This window comes from Tachypleus tridentatus, chromosome 7 (genome assembly GCF_004210375.1).
Source record: "Tachypleus tridentatus isolate NWPU-2018 chromosome 7, ASM421037v1, whole genome shotgun sequence".
Classification (NCBI taxonomy): Eukaryota; Metazoa; Arthropoda; class Merostomata; order Xiphosura; family Limulidae; genus Tachypleus; species Tachypleus tridentatus.
In genome coordinates, this window is record NC_134831.1 from 40,877,669 (window position 1) to 40,896,073 (window position 18,405).

The 18,405-nt window shown below is 33.1% G+C and overlaps 1 pseudogene across 1 annotated transcript in view; it reads left to right on the forward strand.

Moving 5' to 3' along the window:
- Positions 1-18,176, forward strand: part of LOC143257661 (uncharacterized) — a 100,717-nt pseudogene extending 82,541 nt beyond the window's left edge. Inside the window, exons 3-5 of the transcript XR_013031977.1 lie at positions 13,197-13,377; positions 16,198-16,340; positions 17,893-18,176. The product of XR_013031977.1 is annotated as an uncharacterized LOC143257661 (transcript). The remainder of the gene's footprint in view (positions 1-13,196; positions 13,378-16,197; positions 16,341-17,892) is intronic.
- Positions 18,177-18,405: the final 229 nt, after the last annotated feature.

Genomic DNA, 18,405 nt, shown 5'->3' on the forward strand with positions numbered 1-18,405 from the left:
CATTACGTTTCTCACGTTTCTTCTTGTTTCTCAGAAAGCGATATGAAGTAAACACTAGCAATGACTTCCAGTTTTTCACCCTTTTTGTTATTTGTCACATAGCGTCGAGTATTAAACACTATTAATAACTTTTGGTATTTCACCCTTGTTATTGTTTTTTACATAGCGACAGTTTGTAACTACTAACAATAAATTCAGGTTTTTCACCTTTACTTTTTTCTCACAAGTAGAAAGCACTGTCAATGACTTCAGGGTTTGCACCTTTTCGTGTTTCTCACATACCAACTGGTAGTAAACACTAAAATCACTTCACATTTTCACCCTTTTATTGTTTCTCACATGGCATCATGTAGAGAACACAAACAATAACTTCACGTTTTTACCCTTTTATTATTTGACACGGTATTGTACACTAACAACGACTTCAGTTATTTCGCCCTTTTTATTGTTTATCACAAAGACAGATAGTAAACACAAACAATCTCTTCAGGTTTTCTACCGTTTTATTGTTTGTCGCATAGCATCAGGTAGTAAACACAAACAATGCTGAAGGTTTTTACTCTTTTTATTCTTGGTCACATTGCGTTAGGTAATAAACACAAACAATGATTTCAACCTTCATCCTTTTATTGTTTGTCACAGGTAGTAAACATTAACAGTGAAATCAGGTTTTTGGTCCTTTTTATTGTTTGCCACAGATAGTAAACATTAACAATCACTTTAGATTTTCTACCGTTTTATTGTTTATCACAAAGCGTCAGGTAGTAAACACTAACAATGACTTCAGATTTTTCATCTTTTTGTTGTTTGTAAAGAGCGACAGGTAGTAAACTCTAACAATAACTTCACGTTTTTCATATTTTTATTGTTTGTCAAAAGAGACAGGTAGTAGACACTAACAATGATATCAGATTTTTCACCTTTTTACTGTTTATAACAGATTATAAACACTAGCAATGACTTCAGGTTTTTCATTCCTTTTTGTTGTTTGTCACAGATAGTGAACACTAAAGAATTATTTTTGTTATATTTTCCCCTTTTTTATTGTTCCACACAGGTCGTAAACATTAACAATTATTTCAGATTTTTCTCTCTTTTATTGTTTCTCGCAAAGCGTCTGGTAGTAAACAATAACAATAACTTTAGGTTTTTCACCATTTTTGTTGTTTGTCACAAAGGATAGATAGTAAACTTTAAGAATAACTCCACGTTTTTCACCTTTTTTTGTTTGTCAAATGCGAAAGTTAGTAAACACTAACAATAATATCAGGTTTTTCACTTTTTTATTGTTTGTCACACAGTGTCGCGTAGTAAACGCCAACAATAACGGTAGGCATTTCACCTTTTTATTCTTTGTCACAAAGCGTCAAGTAGTAAATTTTAACAATGACTTCAGATTTTTCATGTTTTTTTATTGTTTGTCACACATAGTTAAACACTAATAATATTTTTTTTTGTTTTTTTCCTTTTTCGTTGTCTCACACAGGTTGTAAATACTGATAATTTCTTCAGAGTTTTCACCATTTTATTGTTTCTCACAAAGCTTGGGCTATGTTTACTAACATAGTAAACACTAACAATAACTTTCGGTTTTTCACAAAGCGACAGGTAGTAAACTCCAACAATAACTTCATATTTTTTCATAATTTTATTCTTTCTCAAAAGCGATAGGTATTACACTATAACAATGAGTTTAGGTTTTTTACCTTTTTTGTTGTTTGTAAAGAGCGATACGTACTAAACACCAACAATGAATTAAGATTTTTCACCTTTCTTATTGTTTCTCATAGATAGTAAACACTAAAAATGACTTACGGTTTTTTACCCTTTTTATTATTTGTCACGTGTAGTAAACACTAACAATAAATTTACTTATTTCACTCTTTTTATTGTCTGTCAAGAAATGACAGGTAGTAAACACAAATAATGACTTCAGGTGTTTATCATTTTCTTGTTTGTCAAAAGCGATAGGTAGTAAGCAATAACCATGAATTCAAGTTTTCACCTTTTATAGGAATTAGATTCTAATAATTGTTCCCGATTTTTAGCTTTTTATTGTTTGTCACATAGCGACAGGTAGAAAACATTAATATTGTTCACCCTTTTTATTGTTTGCTGCATCGCGTTGGGTATTAAAGACTAAAAATAACTTTAGTTTTTTTCACCGTTTTTGGTTTTTGTCACCTAGCGACAGGTAGCAAACACTAATAATTACTTCAGGTTTTCACCATTTTTCCTGTTTGTTACGAGTAGTAAACACAAATAATTACTTCAGGTTTTCACCATTTTTCCTGTTTGTCACGAGTAGTAAGCACTAATAATTACTTCAGGTTTTCACCATTTTTCCTGTTTGTCACAAGTAGTAAACACTAATAATGACTTGAGGTACTTCACCCTTTTTATTACTGATCACAAAGTGACGGATGGTAAACACTAACAATGTCTTTACGTTTATCACCTTTAATTGTTTGTCAGGTGTAATAAACAATAACTTCATTCTTCGTCAAGTAATATATACTAACAATAACTTCAGGTTGTGTGCCATTTTGGTTTTTCACACTTTTCATTGTTTGTCACATTTCGACAGTTAGTAAACTGTAACAATGACTTCATGTTTTTTCACCTTTTTGTTGTTTGTAAAAAGCGACAATTAGTTAGTTTGTTTTTGTTTTTTTTTAATTTCGCGCAAGCTACACAAGGGCTATCTGCACCAAACGACCCTTTACTAGCGTAGGACAAGAGGGAAAGCAGCTAATCATTTTCACCCACCATCAACTCTTGGGCTACACTTTTACCATCGAATAGTGAGATTTACCGTCACATTATAACACCCCCACGGCTAAAAAGACGAACATGTTTGGTGCGACAGGGATTCAAACCTATGACCCTCAGATTACGAGTCGAGTGTCTTAAGCACATGGCCATGCCCGGCCCGCGACAGTTAATAAACAGTAACAATGACTTCAGGTTGTTCATCTTTTGTTCTTTGTCACACAACGTCGTATACTAAACACCAACAATAACAGTAGATTTTTCACCCACTTATGTTTTGTCACATAGCGACAGGTAGTAAACACTAACAATAATATTACGTTTTCACACTTTTGTTGTTTCTCACATAACAAGAGGTAGTATGCACTAACAATGATTTCAGGCTTATCACCTTTTTATTGTTTGTCAAAAGCGATTGGTAGTAAACAATAACAATAAATTCAGGTTTGTCACCTTTTTGTAGTTTTCACACGTATTAGATACTGATAATGACTCTCGGTTTTACCTTTTATTGTTTATCACAAAGCGACAAGTAAAGAACATTAACAATGTTCACATTTTTTATTTTTTTTGTTACACTGCGTTGGGTATTAAAGACTAACAATAACTTTAGTTTTTTTAACCCTTTTTCTTGTTTGTCATAGTTACTAAACACTAACAATGTGTTTAGGTTTTTCACCTTTTTATTGCTTCTCACAAAACGGCAGGTACTAAACACTAACAATGAATTCATGTTTTTCACCTTTTTATTGCTTATTACAGATAGTAAACACTAGAAATGATTTTTGAATTTTTCCTTTTTTTATTGCTTTACACAGGTTGTAAACACCAACAATTACTTTAAATTTGTTCACCTTTTTTTTTTTTGTCAAAAGCGACAGTTAATTTGTTTACTTGTTGTTGTTGTTTTTTATTTCTGGGCGCAAAACTACAGGAAGGCTATGTACAGACGTCTCTAGTTTACCAGTGTAAAACTAGAGGGAAGGCAACTACTCATCACCACCCACCGCCAACTTTTGGGCTACACTTTTATCTACAGATAGTAGGATTTACCGTCACATTATAACACCTCCACGCCTATAGGTCGTAAGCAATAACAATGAATTCAGGTTTTTCACCTTTTTACAGTTTTCCACAAGTGTTTATTCTACTAACAGTGACTCCCGGTTTTTAGTTTTTTTATTGTTTGTCATATAGAGACAGGTAGAAAACATTAACAATGCTCACCCTTTTTATTGTTTTTTTCATGGCGTTGGGTGTTAAATACTAAAATAACTTTAGTTTTTTCACCTTTTTTGTTGTCTGTCACGTAGCAACAGGTAGTAAACACTAACAGTGATTGCAGGACTTTCATCCTTTTTATTGTTTGTCACAGGTAGTGAATGATAACAATGACACCAGGGTCTCAATCTCATTATTATTTATCTCGGGTTCTATACACTAACAATAGTTTCAGATTTTTCAGTTTTTCTTTATTTTTCCCATGATAGGTAATGAACACTAACAATAACTTCATGTTTTTCACACTATTTTTTATGGCTTATCATTTCTACCCTTGGTCCTATGTTATAAAAGTCTTTAAATTGTCTTATCTGGCATTAACCTAATTGCAAGCGGACTTTTTTCAAACATGTACGTTCGGACGGAACTATCGTAAAGAGAAATTTTCTTTAAACGTATGAAGAAGAAGCAAATTATTTTTGTGTTATATGATTCTAGTAATCCATATGTATAAACTCTTATACATGAACTGGAAGAAAGTCAGAGTACTACGGTTTGGTTTAGTTTCAATTTCGCGCAAAGCAACTCGAGTGAACTACAGTAAACCTAAATCAAGGAATCCAAATACTTCCCTTTCAGATCTCCAAGTGCATAATGTTTAGTCAGCTTTTATCAGATGTTTCTCTCCACCTTATAGCGTATTAAAGAAGCTTATCAACATATTATGGTTACGTAACTGAACGTCAATGTTTTCAAAACAATGTTAAGTTCACCAACGTTCACCAAGTGTATGTAAAAAATTCGACCTTGGTGTTCCGCCTTAATTGTTTGTTTTGTTTGTTTTTGAATTTCGCACAAAGCTACTCGAGGGCTATCTGTGTTAGCCGTCCCTAATTTAGCAGTGTAAGACTAGAGGGAAGGCAGCTAATCATCACCACCCACCGCCAACTCTTGGGCTACTCTTTTACCAACGAATAGTGGGATTGACCGTCACTTATAACGCCCCCACAGCTGAAAGAGCGAGCATGTTTGGCGCGACGGGGATGCGAACCCGCGACCCTCAGATTAAGAATCGCACGCCTTAACACGCTCGGCCATGACGGGCCAACCGCCCTAATAGTCGGACAAATCCATCTGAGAACGAATTTTGTGCGTAACTATATGCTTGTTTATTTACAAGACAAAATTAAAACTGACAAAATAAATACTCGTATTAATTTGCTATTATGAATTTAAGCCACATTTGGGTTCTTACTAATCGTTCTGTTGTGTGTTTATCGTGCCATACAAATATCAGTTTAACATCAAATTTCATCACGTTCTACAGTGAAGGAATATTATACGAATTTCTGAAATAGAAGATTAAATTCTGGTGAAGAAAGAAACCTGCCAAAAGTTTCAGTATAAATCATACTCTATGTCGTCATTAGTTCTAATTAGTTTTCCATACCTAATTATCTAAATATTGTGGCCTGAAGAAATGCAGTTGATTATGTCGATGTATTTATGTACAAAGATATAGAATCGAACACTTAATATTCATGATAAAGTATTCACTGCTTAAACAACATTCTATCAGCGGTTATATTATGATATATTGACAAGTAGTCTCTAATGTATATATATATTATTACGGTATGTTCCTTGGCCCTGATTATATAAGTATTTCAACCACGTTACCTGCAAGATTCCTTTCATATGGATTTGACACCAGTACGTATACCACTGATAATAAGAACATTTCAACATCACTACCTACACCAACTGTTATAGCGTATTTTGACACCATCTCTACTTGCACCATTAAACTATAGGCGTATTTTAACATCACTACTACTTCTATCATTAAACTATAGGTGTATTTTAACATCACTGCTACTTCTATCATTAAACTATAGGTGTATTTTAACATCACTACTACTTCTATCATTAAACTATAGGCGTATTTTAACATCACTACTACTTCTATCATTAAACTATAGGTGTATTTTAACATCACTGCTACTTCTATCATTAAACTATAGGTGTGTTTTAACATCACCACTACTTGCACAATTAAGCCATAGATGTATTAACACCAGTCTTACACCATTATTTATAAAAGTGTACCTTTGATTCTTTACCTAGAACATCACTTTTAAAGATGTGTTCTATCTGTTTTCTTCATCAGTTGTCAGCTACAACAATCAAGCTTAGCATACAGGGAATATCTGACCTGTGAACACCAAGTCAATAGAATACGTAAGAACATTCCAGTAGGTTCGGCTCAAGCGGGTAGGCGGGGCAGGGCGATAAAACCAATAAATGTTTTTGTTAATTTGTCTTTCAATATAATCGATCGTTTCGTTGTGCTTCACATCCTTTGCCCTCTCTCACGTGTGTTCATAGACAGAAACTGTTAGATAATCAACTTAAACAACTTAAACAGAGAACAAGTGTTTATCAGATTAAAGAAAACAGGCCTTGAAGTTGAAAAGGAAGTGAAAAATCAAGTTATTCTAAATCTAATCAACTGTAAGTAAGTAACAAATAGGCCTGCTAAAGTGGCATTTTACGAAAACTTACAACATTTTATTCATGTAATTTTATGTATATGTATAGCAACGATATAAGAGCGGAGTTCCGTCGGGAACGGTATTTTAAAATATGGTGGAAAAATACATATAAAATAAGTCTTACGTCCATAAACTCTTACTTGGTTCTAGTTACCTTGGAACGCTCGTTCAGAGTGGAGTTATAATGAACAAAGTGCAACACTTAAAGTTGTTACTGAAATGGACAACTGACCACGTGGCGCTGTGTTCACACTAACGATAAACAAGGTCGAAATTTCAAATGCTTATTTGTTGTCAAGCAAAAAGCAACACAGAGGGCTATCTGTGCTGTGACCACAACGGATTTAGAATCCCTATGTTTAGCACCATAAGTCTTCAGATATACCGTTGAGATAGTGAAGATGAATCTTCAACTGTTCGTTGACTGTCATTTTTGTGTTTCTAATCAAAGTTCTCTGCTTTCCATCAACTTCCGCGTCTCTCAGTTAGCAACACGTAGCTTTGGAGAAATAAATATTTTAGAAGTGCATATGAGACTCTGTTCTTTCGTATCTACACCAACAACCACAAGATCCGAACGTAAGTGGCCGTCTTGTTCTCGATATCGGAATCTCAAATAACTTAAGTGCTCATGTGAATGAACATGCTTTCGTTTCTAGCTCTTTCGATAAACATAAATAAAAAGAAATTGATGAGGAAGACGCTTTCCGTGACAGGAAGATGGTTCACAAGTTATTGGGCTGACTGTGAGTCACCATTCTCCAGATACCACACGTCACATAATTCTGTACTTTACAATTCTTAATACTGTCTCCACCATTGATTTTTGTCAGACAATATTTCAGCGCTACAATATTGACCTTTTTTGTCACCTATCTAGGTCACGTTAAGCTACTTTTGAGCATTTTTTTATTTAGACAAAAAATAATACACGAACACTGAGCAATGGATAACACTCAGATTCGCCCAGTCGTTATGAAATTTTATTAACCCTAAATCTGGTAGTTATTTATTATTATGCATTTTATACCAAGTAAATATATATACTGTGCTCGTGGTACTGTCTATAAGTTTTCAAGATTATATATCGATAGCAATTATTTGGTTTACCTAGATGATCAGTTGACTGGTATATACCGAGACGGCTGAGCCTTTTGGTTATTCCTAAGTTCCTCGTCCAATTTCCTCACAAGCGAAAACGTTTGCAAGCCAAGCTAAATTAATTGGACACATTGTAAATTAGTGAAGTGAGTTTACACTTTCAGACTGACAGAGCTTAGCACTTAATTAAATACATATACCATGCCTGTACATTCTGAGTCAAACAAATCACTAAAACAAGTGCAATTCTTCGTGTTACTGTAGGTTCTTCAGTGACGTAGATATGCGTGCTTTTATTACACCAATAACCTGCGATTCGTTCTCCGACAACTAACTGACCATTATAGCAGTTTCAATATATCATGTTTTCTCTCTGTTTCGAAATTTTCAACACAGGAATCTTACTTGTTTTAGTTTCTCTTCGACCATCATCTTTCGTTTTACTTTTTGTTTTTGTCTGTATACACGTGGGTTTCGAAGATCTACTATTCTTAACGTATTTACCTTATTTGCATCGAACCTTAGTGTTTATGAAATAAAAATGATGAGTGAATGTCTGTGTCGTGAGTGCTTTACATTGATTAGTGATTCCTTTACCTCTTCCAAAGTATTGAATGTGGTCAAGATTGCGATTTTTACGCTATAAATTCAAAACAGTTTATCTTGGAAAACTGAAACGTTATTATTCTAAAGCGCCATCATCTCTGTATTTTATTTTCAGCACAAATAATTTATAAAGCTTTTACGGTTCAAAGCAAAGTGAGATTTTGCTGATGTACGTTAAATGGAATAAAAGACCGTTCTCTGTATTCAATACGTTGTACGTAACGTGTTTAGTTTCATGAGGAAGAACTACATCCATGGTACCTTTTAATTTCTTACATATTTGTCATCTTTAGTGTGTTAGTTTAGTAATATATTTGCCCCTTTCCCCATTGGCTTTGTGCTAAATGGGCCCGGCATGGCCAGTTGGTAAAGGCGCTCGACACGTAATGTTAGAATCGCGGGTTCGCCGTTACACCAAACACGCTCGCACTTTCAGCCGTGGAGGCAGTATAATGTGACAGTCAATCCCACTATTCGTTAGTAAAATAGTTGGCTAATAGTTGGCGGTGAGTGGTGATGATTAGCTGCCTTCCTTCTAGTATTATACTACTAAACTAGGGACACGAAATTCAAAACACAAACAAACAGTGCTAAATGTGACGACTGTACCTGACCCTCCTGGGTATAAACATATACCAAAACACCAGAGAGAGAGAGATGTGACGACTTATAACGCTAAACTCCAGATTTTTAAAAAGTTGTTGGCATAGCACAAACAACCCATTGGGCAATTTTGTTTTCAACAAACATAAAATAAAGAATAATGATATATTTATGATGTTAAGATCTAAAACATTTATAAATGTATTTCTAGAATCTAGTAACTTCTACTTGGTAGAAGTGACAGTTCAACATAAATACATATAGTTAAGTAAAGTTAATCATGATTCTGTAAGCTAATCAGCAGGTTTGTCAGCATATTATATCAATCAAAGAAATGTTTATTAAACAGTATTAGGGTCTACAGTTGTTTCAGTTTGTGGCGAAACGTTTTTGTTTGTTTGAACTTCGACGTTCCATAGAGAATAAACATAGCCTGTAGCAAACATTATTTAACAAATAAATTAATTCGTTATCGCTACACGGCATGGACTTCGAATTATTTTCAACAAGTAATGAAAAAAAACACTCAACAATACAGGCGTTACTTCGATGATGTATTTGTTTATTGGGGGTATTTATATGACAATAAATTCTCTATCTTAGTGTGTTAATTTAATAATATATTAAACTATTTTCTACTGCTCCTAGAAATACAGTTCTTGTGTTTTCCCAGTACTCCCTAGCTCTAATCTAATATATCCAGATGTGGTTCGTGAATTTTGTCCAACATCCCACGTACTACATCCGATTAAAGTGTAATAAGAAATTTTTACCCATAAAAGTTTAAACTTTATAAATTATTCATTATTTCTTGAAATTTTTTATACAAAGAAAGAATAACGGCTGTTTTAAACAATCGCTAAAAACAAATCAAAATAATAAGAAAACCGATAAAATCAAAACCATGTTCGACATTTACTAACACTGACTGAAGACTAGTTATGTCTTGCCCTCTACGAAGTTCAGCAGCTTGTCTGAGTTCTTACAACATTAAAAATATCAGGTGTTACATAGATCTCAGACACCCCATTGTATAATTTGTGCTTAGTAATAAACAAAGAGAGTCCACGCGTAACTCATATCGTACAATGAAACATTGTGTTTCAATACTGTCACAGTGCGTTTCTATTTACAAAGCCACACTAATGGTTCCCTTTAAAATGCCCCGTGGCTAGACTCAGAGAGTTATCTCGTACTGATTTAGAATTATTTATATAAGAATGTTAATATGTTAACAGATAAAATTAACTGAGAAGGTGATAAAACGCCTGGTGGCCGCTTTTACAAACTTACAAACTTACCTCTTAAATACTCCCCTTTTAGACGCTGCTTTTTTGCATTTTCTCTATTCGATCTCAGACAAATATACCTTTTGGGGGAGGGGCGTATTTCAATCAACTTGGTCTCTCGATGGAACAGCAATAAATTTACGGACCTAGAACGCTAAAATTCGAGGTACGATTTCTTGCAATGACCACATTGGTTAACCTAATGTCTGATTGGTTTCCGCACGAACGAATTTAACATCGTTGACTATACTGAAAAAGGAAACAAAAAAAAGAAAAAATGAGGCAAGAATAATTAAATATTGATTTGTTGCAAGACTAAAAACCCCCCAAAATGAATAAATGGCTCCTAACTGCATTACGTAGAGTATATGTCAATGTACTGTAAGAATACAATACACTAGTTTATTAAAAACTGTGTATTTTTACCCATATAAGAATAAGTACACTAGTTTGTTAAAAACTGTGTATTCTTATCCATACTGTAAAAATACAGTACACTAGTTTATTAAAAGTGAATATTCTTACCCATACTATATAAAACAGTAATCTAGTTATTACCACACTATAACAAAACATTACAATAGCTTGTTTAAAACTGTGTGTTGTTACCTATTGTTATTTTATTTCGGACAAATCTCCGATTTATTATGTTACATATATTTACGTATTTCTATTTCAAGTATCCGGAAATTCTAAATGGATCCTACTTGTTAATTAAATGTTTATATATGTTAAATTTATGTTATTTACCAACAACACTGGTACATACAATTTCCTTTTTTAACACAAATATATTTTAATATGCAAACATAAAAACAATACAATTTAAAATTATGGTTATTACTGATAGTTATTACAAATAATGATTTATATACAAGAGTTTTACAAACTTACAGATAATACTGAGTCGTATATCCCGTCTAGAACTGAATATTTTATCGACGTTTCAGATCCACAACGACAAATTAATTCTGAGTTTATATTGTTAGCTAGCTTGGTTAGTCTCACACCGGTTACAAGATGACTTCTTTCAACAAAAATACTTAATTTCCTCGTACAAACAATAAGGTCCGAAGCAATTCACTAAAATTGAACGGTTTATAATGTTCGAAATCTTTTACGTTCCTGGTTAAATTCTGTAGTTTTCCGATTGATAGACGTTAATCACTATTATAGCTTCCTAGATGTATAGTACATTGACTGCAGCTGTACAATAATATTCTACTTCCTTCAGCTAACCGCTTTTTTGTAAGAATCATGCGAGTTTGTAGAACTTTCGATAATATTCTCGTGCACTTTCGTCAAAAAAGTATTGTTGATTTTACACTTACGAATGTTCTACAAATTTCGAGAACAGACTAGACTTGCGCAATACATAATCAACAACATACCTCTCATTCAAAAAAGAAAAATATATACAGAAAGAAGCCTAGGTATTATAATAAACGTATAAGGACAAATCCGTTACAGCGTTTTAAAGCAATAAGTTTCATTTCTCACCGCAAATGCTACCACCACAGTTTCCCCCCCAGTGGCACAACGGAATGTCTGCGGACACACTCCGCTAGAAACCGGGTTTCGATACCCGTGGTAGGTAGAGTACAGATAGCCCATTGTCTAGCTTTGTGCTTAGTTTCAAAACACTCAAATGAGCCATCACATTTCTTTTGCACATGTGAAACTGTGTCTGTAACGTGGACTGTATTCGGTCTCGAATCTGTACGATACCACAAAATATTTCCCACAACTTAAATGTGACGCTCAATCCCACTATTCGTTGGTAAAAGAGTAGCCCAAGAGTTGGCTGTGGGTGGTGATGACTAGCTGCCTTTCGTCTAGTCTTACACTGCTAAATTAGGAACGGCTAGCGCAGACAGCCCTCGAGTAGCTTTGCTCGAAATTCAAAACAAACCAAAACAGTCACTTAGCGTGGATAGTGAGTGTTACCAACTGGTGGTCTTCCCTATGGTCAATAGTTCAACATTAGAGACAGCAGTAGAGAGACTTAATCACTTTGCTTTGCTTACAAAAAATACAAATAAAATACAAAAATTCATGGTATATGTTCAGCTGAGGCTCTAACGTGTGTTATTAGGGCCCCTTTACGGAAATGCAGTGAATGACTAACAATCATTATAATGAAAACGATAATTAGTATGTATATAACGTTTCCGCTTTTCGACCAATTAGAAGTAATTTTGTGTGCAAACTAATTAGTCAATAATAGACGAGTTTTCCGTGAAAACTAGTCAATCACAATAACAAAATATGAATAAGTTTCACAGTTCTCTGAAGGTGAACCAATATTTAGCAAATATTTTGTTAAAATCCACCAAATAATGATTACATTTCTATAAAAACCAACCAATAACGAGTAAGATTTTTGTTGAAACCATTTAATGAAAAGTGAATTGTCTGTGAAGACCAATCAATGACGAGTAAGTTTTCTATATAAAGCAATCAATGACAAATAATTTTTGTGTGTAAACCAATTAGTGATGACCAATATGAATGAGTTATGTTTGTTGAGAGTTTTATTTTCAATGTTTAAAACAAAATGGACTATAATCTTCTTCTGAGTAAAATATTGTTTCAGTTCAATGTTTACTATTTCTTCTCTACATTTTTAACGCCTTTTGATACTTTTAATATACATTAGAAATTCGAACAATTTTATTTTGTTAAAAATTAAATATTATTTTAATTTCTTTTACTTTTCTTCCTCCTTCTGGAAAATTCTGGAAATCAAGTTCATTTACTAAGATTTAAAAGTCCTAACAAATAATGTACACAGCCAGTGATGTTTATAATTTCATGTTAACAGGTCGCTTCAGTATTCACCCTTTTCTCATCACACGAAAAACATAAAACCCTAGCTTTTTTCAGGATTCAAGGAAAAAAACCAAAACGGTTTCCAAAAGTGCTCGGTTTTTATCAGGAAAAATGGAAGTAGGTAATGCATTCACCAATATTCTTTGTTCCTGCCTATTTTAGCTACGATGAACGACACTATTCTCTTTTCTTTGAAAATTTGTGTGTCCTTTTGTAGATACACTTGAATGGTTGAAACTGGGGAGAAATAACGTGGACATCATCCCAGTTATTGCTTTCCAAAACCTCTCTCTCCTTCGACAGATGGATCTGCGTGGAAATAATATTTCTCGGATAACAGAGGACGCTTTCTGGCCTTACGGAACTCGCCTGAAGTATATATATCTCCAAGATAACCAGTAAGTTTTTTTTTTATTGATAAAAACCAGTTTATATTTAAAGATATAATGTATATTTTGTTTCACCAGCATTGATGTGCACATTTCTACATCTGTTAACACGGAACTTGCTACCTCTGTATAAACGTGCAAACCAATTTTTAATAATGCTTTAATTGTGTTAATCACATATTCTTATCATTAAACCTAATTAATTAAAACATTTATGAACTTCTTGAATCAATTTAGTAGACTGTAAAACATATCTTATTACTGTGGATATAATGGAGTTATTAAATTAAATTAAATAACAGTGTTAATGTTGCAATAATGAGGTTAATTAAATTAATTAAAATAACAGTGTTAATTTTAATATAATGAGCTTATTAAATTAATTAAAATAACAGTGTTAATGTTAATATAATGAGGATATTAAAGTGATTAAAATAATCGTATTAATGGAAATGTAATGAGATTGTTAATTTAGTTAAAACGACTGTGTTATTGTTAGTATAATGAACCAGATACAAATTAAAATAGATTATATTTCTATAACGAACATGAAATTTTTAAAAGATTGTATTGCTGTTAGCGTAAAAAGCTGCTAAACTAACTGAAACATCTGTAGCACTGTTAACATGTCTAAGTAGTTGTGTTTGTAATATTTTAACATATTACATTATAGAATACACATTTAATGTTTTCGACTTGTTAGTAGAATGAAGTTAAACTTTACACAGTGTTTCTGAGATAATTGGTACAACGAAACTGTTACATTAATTAAAATATTTTGCTGTTAGCAAAACAAAGTTGTTAAATAAATTGAATACCTGTAATTACCTTTATTAGAAAGAAAATTGTAAAACCGTTGAAATATACTGAACACTGTTACTATAATGAAACCAATAAACTAATTTAAATATCTGTAATATAGTCATTATAACGAAACCAATAAACTAATAATTAGGTTGTTCAGAAATAAATGTCGTTTTTGAATTACAAAATTTGGAAAAGTATAAACCAGTGTTGTAAAACATGCTGTAACCAAAGTAAGCACCATTTGCTTCAACACACTTTTACCAACGTGTAACGATGCTGTTTATTCACCTGCTGTAGGAATAAGAGTTTCTATGATCAGTGAACTCCCTGAAAGCTTCTTCTGCATCTACCTAGCTTTTAAAGCGTTTATTGTTCAAAAAGTTATCAAAGTGCTTGAGAAAATGAAAATATGTAATGGAAAGATCTGCGGAATAAGGTGGATGAGGCAGAACCTTGACTCCCAATTCTTTCAATTTTTGGAGCGTCATCCTTGACAGGTCTCATAACGCCGATTTTGTTGATCTTCAGTCACCCCCTGCGGAACCCACTTATCCAACTTTTCGTCTTTCCAATTGCACTGAAGTGGTTGGCAATGCTTGATTTGCTTGTGCTTATCTTTTCTGCAAGCTCACGTACTGTTTTGTGAGGGTCTGTCTCAACTGCTTCCCTTAATGTGTTTTTACCTAAGGATGGCTTCCTTCCACGACCTTCGTGGTCTTCAAATTTTCGTCTCCATGTCGAAACTTTTGGAACCAACGCTGAACTGTACATTCAGTAACAGATCCATCCATGATCGAATGCCTGGTTGATGTTCCGTGTAGTTTCGGTAGCTTTTCGTCCAAGTTCGAAGTCGTAGAGAAAAATCAGACGAAAGTCCTTCTTGTCCATGCTGCCTTGGGGGTTGTGAAACTTACTCTGAGTAGCGTTGAAACGGCAGACAATTAAGACACCTTGTAAGCGACAAACGTTGGATTAAACCAACGATAAGCTACTCAACATTCAGCTTCTAAATGCCATCGTGAAAATTCCGACATTTATTTATGGACAACCTAATAAAATATATGTAATATTTTCACTATAACGAAATTAATAAATACTGTTACTATAAAGAAACCAATAAACTAATTTAAATGTCTGTAACACTGATAAATTAACTGAAATATATGTAATACTGTTACTATAACGAAACTCATAAACTAATTAGAATGTCTGTAATATTGTTTTTATAACGAAACCGATAAACTAATTGGAATATCTATAATATTGTTTTTATAACGAAACCGATAAACTAATTGAAATGTCTATAATACTGTTACTATAACAAAACCGATAAACTAATTGAAATGTCTGTAATACTGTTACTATAACAAAACCGATAAACTAATTGAAATGTCTGTAATACTGTTACTATAACAAAACCGATAAACTAATTGAAATGTCTGTAATACTGTTACTATAACAAAACCGATAAACTAATTGAAATGTCTGTAATACTGTTACTATAATGCATAAACTTCAATAAAATAAACGTTTTACTGTAAATCACAGCTAACACTTTTTGACGGATTAGTTCACTCGATCTTTAGATATTCATCATGTCAGGAAGAAATGCCATGGTTTTACAAATAGTCATCCGACCACTAAATAGTAAACGACTTTTGGAAAAGTGAGTTTTTTTATCCACTATATTCAACCGCTACCACTATAGCGCTATCCTTTAACTTCAAAGAACTTTATCTGTTAATTTTAGTCGATCTCAAAATCGTATCATTTTATGATCTGTTGATTTTAACTCGTAAAGTTTCTCAACATTTCTAACTCAATAACAGTCGATAGATTGAAAAAGGCTCTATTTGGAAGCGCCATTAGTAGCGTTACTAAACGAATCAGACGGTATGTGCATTCTAAACTTTACCACGATACTGTAAATTACGTTTAGTATAACACAGTATATTGAATTACAATTCTCTTGATATTGATTTAACAGATTTTTCTTAACTTCAAACCTTTATACCCATCTAGAATTTCAGAAATCGAAAATGGTGCATTCTTTCCGATAAAAAATTCCCTACGGTGGCTCTACCTACAGTCGAACAGATTGGCTACTCTTCATAAGAATACCTTTGAACATATCTTCCAATATCTGGAGATTTTGGACGTGCACAGTAAGTTTCAGTCACAGTTCGTCTACACTGTATTATATCGTAACTTTACAGTTGTTCTATCTGTGATGTGTCAAAGCATTAGAATTGTTTTTTTTCTGTACTGTAAACATTAGAGTTGTTTTTTCTGTGCTGTAAACATTGGAATTGTTTTTCCTGTACTGTAAGGAAACATTAGAATTGTTCTATCCGTACTGTATGAAAACATTAGAATTGTTCTATCTGTACTGTATGGAAATATTAGAATTGTCCTCTCTCTACTGTATGGATTAGATTTGTTTTTTTTCTGCATTGTACAGAAACATTAGAATTATTCTATCTGTACTCTATGGAAACATTATAATTGTTTTTTCTGTACTGTATGGAAACATAAGAATTGTTCTATCTGTACTGTACAGAAACATTAGAATTGTTCTTTCTGTAATCTAGGGAAAAATTAGAATTGTTCTATCTGTACTCTATGGAAACATTAGCATTGTTTTTCTACACCATTCTATGTTGTAAATTTGTAGTTGTTTTCCACGCTAAACATATCTTTGACATGAATCCAAGTTTCCCTTTAATTATTACATTTAGACAATTTTACATCATAACAAAATACGTGTCTTTCATTATCAAAGTTTTTCTTATACTTTGTCTAAGCATAATGCCCGAACTTTCGTCCAAATATCTCTACCTAATTATAACATTTAAACAATTCTACATTATAACAAAATACATGTGTTTCATTATCAAAGTTTTTGTTATACTTTGTCTTAACATAATGCCCGAACTTTCGTCCTAGTATCTTTACTTAATTATAACATTTTTTTTATTTAAATCCTCTTATGTGGAAATTTCTTATTAAGGTGTTATCAAGGATATCGTGTGAAGTCCAAAATCGATGTAATAGTAATTTCAATTTTTGTTAATACAAATTTATAATTTCGTTGTAATCTAACGACACGCTAGTTGTGGTCGTTGTAAAAGAAATCTTGAACATACAGAGCAAAAGAAAAGAGAGAGAGAAAGAAATATTCGCTTTTGTTTGTTTCAAGTCACGAGATCTGCTATTCGTGGATAATATTTGATTCTAGACTGTCTTTAGAGATAAAATATTAACTCGTTTTTGCTTATAAAATGAAGGGTGTAGCACTCACCCTTAAAGTTTCTCTGACAATTTTCCGTTTGATTGAACACTGTATGTATTTCCTGAAAGACCGATGAGTAACGTTTTGTTTGTGTGTGAGAGTGCCCTTCACTAGAAAAAAAAACGATTAAATTTGTAATGTTTTTACAAAACTGTAAATATTACGTGAAGAAATGAAACCTATACTGAAAATTTATCAATATTAGCTACTAGAGGATGTTTGGCTATAAGTAAAAGGAGGCCTAGGTATTAGATTATATAAACCATATTGGATTGGTAAAATTTTTACAAGTTAAAGAGGGTGGAGGATAATTAGACCTAAAATGATCGTTCGTTTATATATCAGAAATCGTAGTATGAATATTCTTCATGGGTGAATGGGAGAAATAAGACTTACTAATATATCGAACATGATGTTTCTTCCAGATAACCCATTTCTTTGTGATTGCAATATCGCCTGGTTTCGAGAGTGGATGAAACGTAACGGAAGCGTGGTAGTGAGCATGCCCAGGGAGACCCGCTGCGAGAGCCCCAAAGATCTAAAAGGGTTTCCAATAGCTGATGCACCCAGTGACGAGTTTCGTGACTGTTCTACCACTTCCTCTTCTAGCCTCGTTTTCCCTTCCATTCTGCTATTAATCTACAACCAGGGTATAGTCACTCTGTTATTTTCAAGTGTGTGCCTTGCGTGGCTTGTGGGATATACTTGAGAAAACATAAAATGTGGAACAGTAAACGAAGCTTAACAAAACGATTCAGGAAGGAGCTAGTCTGGTTATAATAATAATAATATTGCAGCAGTAGGTGGATTGGATCAATGTCGGCGACATTACTACTTTGTTAAAACTGTGCTATGCCGAAAAGTTTACATTTATTTTATAAAACCCACATATCAAAAAATCAGACTTTTAAAAAGTGCATCGCATTTAAACTTTGCTT